Below are 14,086 nucleotides of genomic sequence, written 5' to 3' on the forward strand. Positions count from 1 at the left end.
CTTAAATATGAATCTGTTGCAAATGGTTAGCACAGGAGGCCTGGAAACCACAAAAACCACAAACGAATTCCCAGATAGACTATATAAAAAGAGGTTTAGTGCGGTTGACCGCTAAATGGTAAGATATTTACCGTCTGAAAAAAATTTACCCAAGCAGCCACAGGAATGCTTACAAGGCATTCTTCTTCCGAATCATTTCTAAAGAAGTTATTTGACAGAACAATGCATTTCTCACTTCAAGTCTACGTGTCTCTTGGCAAATACACAAAAGTAATCAATCAGCTAATGCAACCAGCAATAGCAATCTGCGATTTGACGGGAGGATATTTGTAAACTGCATTTCATCGTGTACCTACAATTGTATATAACAATAATAGAAAATCTAGTCTATTTAATGCCATTATGAAGTTTATAAAACACATCATGCTTTTAACGCCCTTGGAGCAATGTCAGTCCCATGACCGGAAGTGTTAATATTTAAGCAATGAACAGCGGTTTTAATGTTGTTATTGTCGATATGGCAGCAATATGTATGGTGGGCAAATGGCATGGGGTTAGGGTTCCCCTGCTACATTTTCCCACCATACATCTTGCTGCCATATCGACTATAACAACATTAAAACCACTGTCCAGTACTTATAGTTACATTGTCTTACCATTTCCGTCAGTTTTGAAAAAAACTGAACCCCAAAAAAAATTCCCGCCTTTTTTAATGTCACATGACCCACTGAGTGTCATAGCCTGAGGCACTGGGTGAGATAGGCGTATGTTGGCAACTGCCTCTTAGCATTGTGTCAATGGGGAAATGCGGAGCAAATGTAAATATATAACTATGTAAGTTTATTCTTGATATATATCAATATATATATGGCGAAGAAGTATTTCTTACAGTGTGGACATGAACGATGTCAAATTTGATATTGTTCACATGCCCACACTGTTAGAATAACTTCTTTGCCCCATATCAACATTTTAAGATATTCGTATCCTGCAGACAAACCTTTGAAAGGACCCAGTGTTACACGGATTATTACCGTTAATATTACTTCTTCGACCTAAACATATATAAATATATATACATATTTCATCAAAGACGTTTAAAACACAGAACTGACAAGTATATTGTCAAATATGCGACAAGCTCAAGACATGATGTTGCACAACTTGCATCACAAGCATAAAACAAGGGGCAGAGTTACATCACATACTAAAGGACAACACATATTATCTGGATAGTCCTTTCGGACGTCCATTCTAATGCAAACCGTCGTTATTTGTTATTGCGTATTATATATACAGTGTACGCATTGCCGAGAATGTTCTTACAAGCTGAGGTCAGACAGTTGGTATGTTCTCACCAGCAACAACACAAAATTTGCTTTCTAACAGAACATTTTTTTTTAAATGCATTCAGTATCCTTTATGGGACTTTTTCAAAATAATTCAATCATATATGTGTTTGTTACAGCTGAGGACAAAGGGAAAGCTTTTCATTAACTTTCAGTAATATTCTTGCATAATTTCCAAAGAAATAGGGACAATGATTTTCAAAATCCAAGATGGCCGCCTGTCGGTCATTTTGTATTCCCAATCTTTCTCAATCTGCGTTCAAACTAATCAGTTTTCAAGTTGTCATTGGCATTTGTATATTACGGTCATTAATAACCACGTCTCTAAGGTAATCTCAACAAACAAACAAACAATAAAGAACAAAGAAATTATAACAAAGCCATAATTCAAATTCAGATTCACAAAAGAAGTACATGAAGACCATGTGTTCAGGAAGAGTAAGCGTCTTCTGCTTCATCGACGACATTCATCATGCATTGTATTATTGATTCCTTAAATATACTTAATTGTACCAGATTCCTTTATATGTTCATTGCATTATACACATGTATCATGTTCCATTTATCCTACATAATAATATATATTCTTTAACATGAAAAACATCAATATCTTAATATCTTTGGCTGCAACCACTCAGAGATAAATTCATATATGTTTTAAAATGTTATGCGATTATGTGTTTTTCTGCATTTGACTCCAAGTAGTTACAAGAAAATACTTTAAATATCAGTTGTTAAATTATGTACAAATTATGTAAAAAAATTCTATATTTAATCCATTGTCTACGTAAGTCATTATTTGATCATTGCTAGATAGAGCATTAACTCGAAATTGCTTGTTTTTAAGCCAATTATATTGTCATCACAGGACACGTTTTGTCATTTTGTAAGGTAAATGTTTTTTTTTACATATATCTTTATCATGGGTATGCTAATTAAGATATAAATGTTTCCGCTATTTATTTGAAACAGGTAACTGGGAATACATGTCCAGCTTGATCCTGATTATTTCACGTATATCATTAATAAATTGAGGTAGAAACTACCAAGTTTCAAAGAATATAATATATTGACATCGTAATTTTTGTATTTTAGACCATTAATTAGATTTCAAACTTTATGTCCTCAAACTATTTGAGTGTACCTTTCGTTTACACAAAAATGAAAATCTCTTACCAAAGAGAACGAACAGAAGGCACGATGGGCATGTACCACTCACCTGCTGGGAAGCTTTCTTTTGGGTATATCAATAACACCGATACAGCTACAAGCATTAAATCATTGTCCAAGTTAGTCCCTGGTTGTGAAGACAAATCTAACCCGTTGGTACCTGGATATTTGGAGGAAGCCCGTGTTTTTCGATATAACTTTGACATTACAACATGGTAGTTGGATGAAGGTGGGGTGTTATTATTAAAAAGGGAAAACACTACCAATGGGAGAAGCCAATATACCACGATTAGCATATAGCTTGGAAGCAGGACGTCTTGTACGTCGTAAAGACCAATATGATTAATGTTTAAACAGTCAATGCTATCATTGATGTCTAGTAAAAATGATCGACTTTCCTTATTTAAAATTATATTTACCGTATTCTGATTGTAATGCGGAAAATGTTACACACATGCTGTTGTTTTTTTTTTTAATTTTTGTTTTTATTATTTATTTATTATTTTTATTCTTTTTCAATATTAATTTAAATTCAAAGTCTTTGCTTTCAATATATAATGAACTGAACATAATGATCATCATTCACTTAAGAGTCATTCTTTCGTAGACACTTAGTTGATTTGTCCATTTTTATTTCAATATATGTCGATTGCCTCCCTTTAATATTTTCAGATAATACACTTACATGTTGCACAACATCTTCCAATAATGTCTCTTTTGTTAGTAATTAAATTCAAAAGTATACACGGATATTACTGTAACAGTTAAGCTTTTAGATTTCATAAAGTACTTACAAGACATAGAAATATCAAAACAAGAAACATTAGCAATGCCAACGTTTACGTTATGCAATATTGGGATTGAAACGCATGGCACACGCTCTAAGAATTTGAAATCTGATCAAATGGTAAATGCATTTATATTTAACTATCGTATTCGAAACTACCCTGACATTTTCAAATTTAGCATGAAAGTAACATTACCCGAGATCTAATGTATTAAACTTATCCGACCAAACAAACAGACAGATTGATGAGCTAAATAAGAGATGAAACGAACACCGGATATATAAAGACTAGCTTTAATAAATTTTAAATTTTCCGATTTATCATCCGCCACACCTACCAATTAGGAATCATCTGCTTGTCTTTGGAGACTTTCATGGTTTATATCTTTGAAAATGCTTCGAGATAAGGTTGTTGCTCACAACAGATACCAATATGTGTTTGTTTTATTAGAACTGATCAAATGACACGTACATTAACAATCCCTCTAAATCTGAATGAAATAGCAAAGCATGTAACATTACTATAAGACTGTATGATATTACTGAATCGTCTACTAAGACTCGTTATTGATACAAGTCACCAAAATTAAGATGAAAATCGAAGCCCAAAACAATATTTAAGATATCGAAATGGAAAATATGTATTTGACATTTCTTTTGACTTTTTTTAAGTTCTTGGTTTACACATCCAATCACTTCGTTGACGAGTACTAGAAAGATGAAACAGCTGTATGATGTCCCTAACATCACTGACGAGTCCTAGAAGGACGAAGCAGCTGTATGATGTCCCTAACATCACTGACGGGTCCTAGAAGGACGAAACAGCTTTATGATTTCCCTAACATCACTGACGAGTCCTAGAAGCACGCGACAGCTGTATGATGTCCCTAACGTCACTGACGGGTCCTAGAAGGACGAAACAGCTTTATGGTTTCCCTAACATCACTGACGGGTCCTAGAAGGATGAAGCAGCTGTATGATGTCCCTAACATCACTGACGGGTCCTAGAAGGAAGAAGCAGCTGTATGGTGTCCCTAACATCACTGACGAGTCCTAGAAGGAAGAAGCAGCTGTATGGTGTCCCTAACGTCACTGACGGGTCCTAGAAGGACGAAACAGCTGTATGATGTCCCTAACATTACTGACGGGTCCTAGAAGGACGAAACAGCTGTATGATGTCCCTAACGTCACTGACGGGTCCTAGAAGGACGAAACAGCTTTATGATTTCCCTAACATCACTGACGGGTCCTAGAAGGACGAAACAGCTTTATGATTTCCCTAACATCACTGACGGGTCCTAGAAGGACGAAACAGCTTTATGATTTCCCTAACATCACTGACGGGTCCTAGAAGGACGAAACAGCTGTATGATTTCCCTAACATTACTGACGGGTCCTAGAAGGACGAAACAGCTGTATGATGTCCCTAACGTCACTGACGGGTCCTAGAAGGACGAAACAGCTTTATGATTTCCCTAACATCACTGACGGGTCCTAGAAGGACGAAACAGCTTTATGATTTCCCTAACATCACTGACGGGTCCTAGAAGGACGAAACAGCTTTATGATTTCCCTAACATCACTGACGAGTCCTAGAAGTTGCACGATGTAGTTTAATCGTAACTGTATTCAATCCAGTTTATTTTTGACAGCTTATAATAGCTTTGGTGTCTTCTGTACAATCCTTCGAAGAACATGAAATGCATAGAAAAGGTTACAGAGCTTACCAGCTAGTAATTCCAAAGGGTTGTACAGCAAATGAAAGAGAAAAGCACACTTCAGTTACATACCTAACTTTGAATTGTTACCATGGTAGCTATTTAAACGCCACAGGGAGAATAGTTAATTCATCATATCTCTATGAAAGTATTGATGTACCAAGAAGATATTATATAAATGTAAGAGATGATATCGTTTTTTTATACATTTTCCCAATAATGACATATTTATCTGAAATGATTCGTCGTAATAATCAAACAGTGAAATGAAAATGCTAATTACCCGTTGAAGAGTATGCGAGTAAGAAAATGTTCATTTTATGTTGAAATGTATTAGTAAGTTTACAATATATCCATTGAACACAGACACATACTTTAACACACTCTCATACCCGTGTTTAACGTCCTATTAACAGCCAGGATCATTTAAGGACATGCCTTTTTTTGTAGGTGGAGGAAAGCTGGAGTACCTGGAGAAAAACCATCGGGATGAGGCCAGTACCAGGCAACTGCCCCACAATGGTCTCGAACTGGCGACACAGAGTTGGAGACTAATAATAAAGAGTGGGGATACGTCACACACTCATCCCCCCACCCCCACCCCATCCCCACCCCTTCCACCATCACCACACACACACACACACACACACACACACACACACACACACACACACGCACAGAGACATACATGTACAAAAAATGAAAGCGCTAATGCTTAAAAAAAAACTTCGTCGTTTGCAAGTATAACGACACTACTGACAGGTAGTATGTCGGAGTTTTGATAATGACACAGGTAAATTACAAACGATTACATACATAGAACATGATATAGTGACATCAGCCTAGTAGGTATACAGCGAATCACATTTGTGTAAATGATATGTTGACATCAGCCTATATAGCTAGTAGGTATACAGCGAATGATATATGTATAAATTATCCCATCCGTCGATAATCACTTATCTATTGAAATTCTCTTTTAATTGATTATTGATTAAGATGTTACTTTGCTGACTAAATAATATTTAACTGAAAAAACAATAGGCTATATATGTTTTGTACGTTTTTTCGGACGGATAAGCGTCGTTAACAGGACGATTGTTCTAATATTATTAGTTTTCATTTGCTGGTATGTATTTGATATATTTATATGCTTAGGAGCGATTTCATGTTTTAAGTTAAGAAGCAGTATCTATGCTCTGTTCAATGCAGCAAATGCAATAGGAAATACTAAAAAAGAAATCTCATACAAATCATTTAAACCATTCTTCCTAGATACATCCCCATTCAATTTTCTTTTTAAATATTGAAATGACTGTATGGCTTTGCCATTAAATGGTATCAAATCATAAAACAATACTGATATGTATTTATGCATACTTAGAATGAACATCTATATAATTAACAAACCTTATTGTTTACACTGTTTGAATTACTTCTTTGCCCCATATAAATTTTAATAGATATATGTACATTTAATAAGTATATTGATTTTGCATATAATAGGTCATTTACTTTTAATACCTTCTTGTTTGGATTATATAATAATAATATCGAAATCTTCATCTTTGATTTATATTGTTTTATTTTCCTTACTTTTATTAAAAAAAGTTTATACGTGCAGATACTATCTTAAGTTCGTAAAGTCATAGTATACATTTGTATTATGTGAAATATGCCAAATCAGCCTTAAAGTGCTCTTTATATATTATATAATAAAATAGAAATCCTCAGAGCATGGACAAATATTTTTGATGAGAAATTTGTGATAAAAAATAAGATTTGTTGTTGTGCCGGTATCTTAAGTTTGTTAACGCCAAATATGTTGTTTTTTATTAATCAGGATTTAGTTACATGAAAGTATCTAAATCAGTTTCATCTCCTTATATCAGAAACAATTTAAAAGTGACACGATACAATAACAAATGTTTTTTTTATAACAACATATGTGTTAGTCATACAATACTGTATGATATATATATTTGGTCCTGTCAAATAACAACACCTAAATATTGTAACTTTTAATTGTTAATTGTAAACAAATAATTCTACAAAAGTAACGAAATTGAAAAACACGTTTTAAATATTCATTCAGTAAATAAGATATTATTGAAAATAAACAGTATAATATATGTGTTTCATTCTTCTCTGACTGGTCTGTGATACTGGGGACCAGGAGTGTGGTACTCCTGAAAATTGAAGGCAGGTTTATGGATATGAATCTTAACACATTCACATATGTAGGAGAGTCTATGCATTTTTATGTTGCATAATGTTCACAATCCAAACATGAAATATTTATATATATAGATGTATTCTGAACCTGTACCAGTTCCATTATTCATAAGAGTTCAAACATGACTTGCGTTGTACCGGCAAACCTCGGGCTCATAAAACCTATGCTATAATACAAATTACATAACTAGGTCTATATATATCTTTGTCTAGACATCCTAAACAATATAACTAAAAAGGTATAAGAAAATCAAAGCATCAAAGCAAACAAAGAACTGCATGATATCGTATACAATGTAAGGAAAAGGTCAACTAAATGGGTCTACATTGTACCTGCACCAAAAAGATCATGCATGGTGCAAAAACAACAGAGAATACCGACATTCACTCGAAACTTTAATTGAAACTCAAACTTGACAAAACGAAGGCAAAAACAACAGAAAATAATGACATTCACACGGAGCCTTAATTAAAACTCAAACTTGACAAAACGAAGGCAAAAACAACAGAAAATACCGGCATTCACACGGAAGCTTATTTCAAACTCAAACTTGACAAAACGAAGGCAAAAACAACAGAAAATACCGGCATTCACACGGAAGCTTATTTCAAACTCAAACTTGACCAAATGAAGGCAAAAACAACAGAAAATACCGGCATTCACACGGAACCTTAATTCAAACTCAAACTTGACCAAACGAAGGCAAAAACAACAGAAAATAATGGCATTCACACGGAACCTTATTTCAAACTCAAACTTGACCAAACGAAGCAAAAAACAACAGAAAATAATGGCATTCACACAGAACCTTATTTCAAACTCAAACTTGACCAAACGAAGGCAAAAACAACAGAAAATAATGGCATTCACACGGAATCTTAATTCAAACTCAAACTTGACCAAACGAGGGCAAAAACAACAGAAAATAATGGCATTCACACGGAATCTTAATTCAAACTCAAACTTGACAAAAAGAAGGCAAAAACAACAGAAAATACCGGCATTCACACGGAACCTTAATTCAAACTCAAGCTTGACAAAACGAAGACAAACGCAGCAGAAAATACCGGCATTAACAGGAAACTTTAATTCAAACTCAAACTCGAAAAAACGATGGCAAACGTTTAACAAAATAAAGCATTGCTAGAGACACTTGAAAAAAGTAAACACCATGTGTTTCTGAAGAGTAAGTGTCTTCTTTGACAAATCCAAATTAAATTATTTTGTTACAGAAAATATTAACTAGAAACGACCCATAGTCCGTATCTCATACTGCATGTAGATTTGGATGCTGTTACAGTAATGTTGGGTCGTTCTTAGTAAGTGATTGCCTTACGGTATACCATAAATAATGCAAAAACAGTTATTGATAAAGCGGAACGGACCCTCGTCACTTATATACATATGGTATTGTACTCTTCAAGAACACAAGTTTGGGTTGCCTCTTAGTTTCAATAATAAGTAGTATTACACGAAGCCGTCACATAGAGAGCCATTGGTGGTATCATCGCTTTCATATAACGAACATAATTATGAATACTATTAGGCAATTATAATTATATAATCATGTATTCAATATTTCTGTTAATACTATCTTGGAAAAATATCAAAGGCTTCAAATGACAGGAACTTACGCAAGTATTACTAAAACAGCCCAATTGATGCTTAATATACCAGTCCAAAAATGCCATTTACTATAGAGGTTTGTGTGGTTTTCTGAAGTAAGGAAACGTCCTGAATTCTACCTGGAACGATGTAAACTTATTTCAGATGTTTTACTTATTGATGTTTAAAGAAAAAGTAACATTTTAATCAAACTTGATTGATAGAGCTATCTATTGTATATGTGATTGATAATATTCGCGGTGTAATTAATTACGCTACATTCACGGTGATTATGTATATTCCGAAAATAGATTACCAACGAATATTTTTAAAAGTGTTTTATACAAAAAGCGAACAAAAAGTGGCTGGGCAGATTTTAATGCTAGGTCTGACAAGCATTACCGTAAAAAATTAAAATGAAATTGAACAAGTATACAGTATCTGATATTTACGGTAACTGGTATATCCATAATAACATTTTTTCAGTTTATTATGTTACACATACATTAACGGGGTCGGATGGCAGAGTTGCTTGCCTTTAACCTGGTCGGCAAGGGTTTGAATCGGTATAGGGTGACCTGTTCCATCACGTGGGTTTTCTCTGGACGCTCCGGTAATTAGACACCTCATTTTCAACAAGAGTGATTCATACAAATTGATATATCTTGTTTTGTAATTCTTTGAGAATATCAGGCGGATTACGGAACCAAATGAATAATGTAAAGCACTATTAACAAAATAGATAAAATTACTGAGAATCCAAATGAAGATGCCTTTGTTAGAATTTGTTTATGGTGGCGGTCATAATGTAAATTATTGGTAACATATTTTTTTTATATTGTTTGTATTTTAAATCATTTTCATTCGTATAACTTGTTTGCCTTTCAGGATATGGTTCAGTTTTACAAACGGATAATTTGAAAGGTGCCCCTTTCCGTGCATACAGGTACATGAATATTTATGCGTTTATATACAATATTCTGGCATCTGGAAAGTAATATATAACAATTTATATAACGGAGTTAATGTACTCATTGTATCCTATACCATGTCATATTTTGCAAAGAGATAATAAATACCGACTTGTACAGTACATTGTTTCAGTTTCTGGTGACACTGAGTCTGATAAATGATAATGAATCCAACACATCATTGATATATGATTTCCGGAGGAAACCATGTGTAAACTGTCATATTACTGAAGTTAGTATAATCTGTAGTATCAGCTGTATGGTATATCTGGTAATAATAAGCGAAAAAACAACATGATTCATTACACAGAAACGCGAACTTTGACATTTTTCATGTTTGCAAATATTATGCTAGAAGACATAGTTTTAGCACCTCAGAATTTTTTTTTTAAATTGAAATAAAACTTGGGGACTAAACCCTTCCGATACGTACAAGTGAGTACTCTCGAGGTATGGAATGACCATTTAGTTGAAAATTGATATATATATATATATATGGGGCAAACAACTCTAATAGTGTGGACAATGAAAAATGTCAAATTTTCGAGGCAATCCGCCCTTTTATCAAGACACAGAGGATACAAATACAATCACATGATATATAAACAGTACTAGAAAATACAATAAGATACAGTAAGAGTAATGCTACTCTTGGGTATTAATGTACACTGTCCTTCTGGTAGTCGTCAGTGATGCCAGAAATAAGAATTATGAAATTCCATAGGAAAATTCTTGTAAAAACGCATTGCTTAAACAAATGTTAAAATAAAATAGGAGATAAGAGATCTTATGTCACAATGTCACACGAGTATTTTAAATGTGTGGGTTTTTTCTTGCAATTATGCACAAACAATGTCTAACAATTATGCAGACAGTTTATTAACATAAACAAACACACACGGAGACAGTGAACTGAAATCAAAAGAACAACACATGTACCTAGAATACATACGGACACGTGTAAACGATGCCGATAATTACATTATTTAATACTGAACGCATTAAATATTCATTTAGGTATATTTTATATGGTTATATTATATTTTATTTTATTTCATAGTTACACTTTTAACAATATACATTATTATCATTTATATAAGAAAATGCATTAAGAGTGTATATTCTTCAATTGTATTATTGTTGTATTATGTAACTTACAGTATCATAAAACGTACATAATTGTTATCTGTAACACGTTATTTAAACATTTGTTGTTGGGTGGTTTTGTTGGGGGGGGGGGGGGGGGGGGGGGGGGGGGGGGGGTGCAAATCTGTACAAGATATCCCTTTATTTAATTTACAAATCCAAACTGTGTTTATAATTTATTTCATCATATCAACTATAAAACATGATATTTTTTAGTTGATATTCCTCATTACGTAACACTTGAAAGATTATCTTGCCAGAAACATGTTCAAGTATTCAAAGTCTTCACTTCAATCTATATTTGGTCCATGTTATTTAATCAATCTTGAGTTCGATTACAATTAAACACAACTATAAAGAAACTTCAAGAACTTTAGTTTATTTATAATACTAAAATAAAACTCCAGAGAATACCGACATGCAAATGAAACCATTAAACGTGCCATCAGAAACGTCAGAGGTTACACTTTGTAATTAGTTTACACAAAACATTTTCTATATATGGTGTCATTTTTGTTTAGCCATTTCATCACGCAATGCAGTAAAATAAAAACCAAAACAAAAGTAAAATAAAAACAAAAAAACAAAGAAAACAAAAACGGAAAAAACCCTAATCATACTTTAAATAGAATAGAATACCGACATACCAACGAAATCATAATTCCGTCTCAAACCTCAAACTCGATGAAACGAGGGCGAACTATGAACCAAAATGTAGTGAATTGAGTTCCTTAAAACACAAGAATAACACTATGAGTTCCGAATGAGTAAGACTTATATAGAAAAGAAAAGAGAATGCACGAGTAAGCAAAATATAAATGCATATGAAGACCATTGAAAGCTCAAACTGATAGATATTTCAATGAATAAAGATATTTTCCGATTCACGAAAAGGAAATTCATAATCAAGGCTTATTTATTTTCTGAATATCCGACTCGTTGTCTTATGATGTGACCTAAGAAAACTAGATCTCTTTTGTAAACTCCTTAGAGATTTCAGTTGGTAGACACTGTTTGTGAATTTTTATAGACCTCGAGGTTTATCGTAACCCTCATGTCACCTTTAAATTCGTTTGGATAGCGACATGGTTCAGAATTATGAAATTTCTTTTAGAATTTGAAATTGGAAATTATGAAATTTATTGAAATTATGGGCATTTTGCACCAAAACATACATATTCATTTGACCTCTTTCGAGATTTTTGGTTTGTCATCACCTCTCGTCATCATTTTAGGGCCTTAATGCCATCAAGTAATCCTAACCATAGACAAACACAACTCTTTGTTCAAATAATTCAATATTGCTCTACTGTATTCTATTTATACTCAATTTGTTTTGGAAGATGTTAATATCCTGTATGAACGTTGCACAACCTTAATCGTTATATATATAATCTTTTTCTATTTAAAACACGGTACCTTATTATTATTATTTTTCTTTAAAATGAAATTAATGATATTAGCTTTTTAAGGTTTTTTTAATTTGTTTTATTCTTTATTTTGCCTTATTCGTAGTTTAAACCCCTTTTTCGTTTTATTCGTAGTTCGAATACTTAATTTTATATTTTTAGTTCGAAGAATTAAGTTTGTTATATTCATAGGTCGGACTCTCTTCTCCGTTATATTCGTTATTCGAGTAGCCTAACAATTACACCAATAATTTGATACATAAAAATATGCAAGTGTGTATCAGGTTTATATAATGTGTATATAAAGACACAAATATGGATATCATCCTTTGATGATTTCGTTGATAACCGATACGGAAAATGACGAATAATGAATAATTGCATCACACAACCGTTGCGTCTTTCTAGGAATTGTTAGTGAAACCAAAAATCTGCAAACATAAAAGTAAACCTGAAAAAAAAATTAAAACAAAGAAGGGATGATGCATTTATCTACTCGTAGGTTGATTAGAAACAAATATATTGGATCAATTGAAAAAAGAAAAAGGAAAAAAGTATTTTGAACTTGTACTATTATTCAAAGTATTCTAGCATTTAAAATAGATTCACTCGTGATGTTCTAGGGGCGTACCCGTGAGGTCTTATTTTGCCCAGGTTTGATTTGAACCACTCTTTTAAACTTTCTGATTAAAAAAAAAATTCCCGGGATATGTATTTCAACATGAATAAGAAAAACAATATTAATAATAGCAAGTATCTGTTATACTGTTAAATGAAACTGTGTAACACTACATTTACACTGAATTTAGTGAAAATAAACACTAAAACGTATCCTAACACATTCTACACACGAATTGGTGTAAGGTGACGCTGTTTTTATAAATGTGTAACTTACTGTGTACTTAGTGAGAGTATGGTGGTTTTAAATGTAATTTGAACAGTTAATATCATAGTTGATGCAAAGATACATACAGGATGATATGCCAGAACAGATGTATAATTTATTTATTTTTCCATTACTCATTTATATCACTACAGTTTTTCCCTTTCACAAAGAAATATAACCTGACTAATATTTCATTATGCAAATACATAACGAAACTGAATTAATTTTAAACATATTTTTTATTGATCGAACAAAAGGATTGAGCGACATGCTTTGTCTATATAAGCTCTGATTTCCAGCATGCTTATTATATCTAAATACAATGCATACAATTATTACATGCAGCGTTGTTTAACTCATCAAATGACACTTAGTTAGGTTGTTGCTACATACAATAGAAATCAGTTGTCAATAGTTATCAACATTATTCAGAATATCTGAAATTACAATAGACAGTGGTATGAATTTAACATATAATGTATATGTATATATACATATATTCAACACAGCATAACTACGTCAGGAAATTCAAATCTTCACCCTCGGATCAACACAAAGTGCATATGATTCACAATGCTAATAATTAGATATATAACATAGTAACACAAATGACGAAAGAGGACAATTTCATTACTTCTACCCTGGCCCGGCCTCGAATCATCGATCTATACGGGACGTGGATGTGGCACAATGGTATAAGCTGCGGGTATTGACCGTGAGTTCGGGGCCCGGTCAGGGAGCGAGTCCTAAAATTGGCTTACTTCGTCATTCATGTTACTATGTTATAAATATATAAAAGGATAACTACA

Source organism: Pecten maximus, chromosome 13 (genome assembly GCF_902652985.1).
Source record: "Pecten maximus chromosome 13, xPecMax1.1, whole genome shotgun sequence".
Classification (NCBI taxonomy): domain Eukaryota; kingdom Metazoa; phylum Mollusca; class Bivalvia; order Pectinida; family Pectinidae; genus Pecten; species Pecten maximus.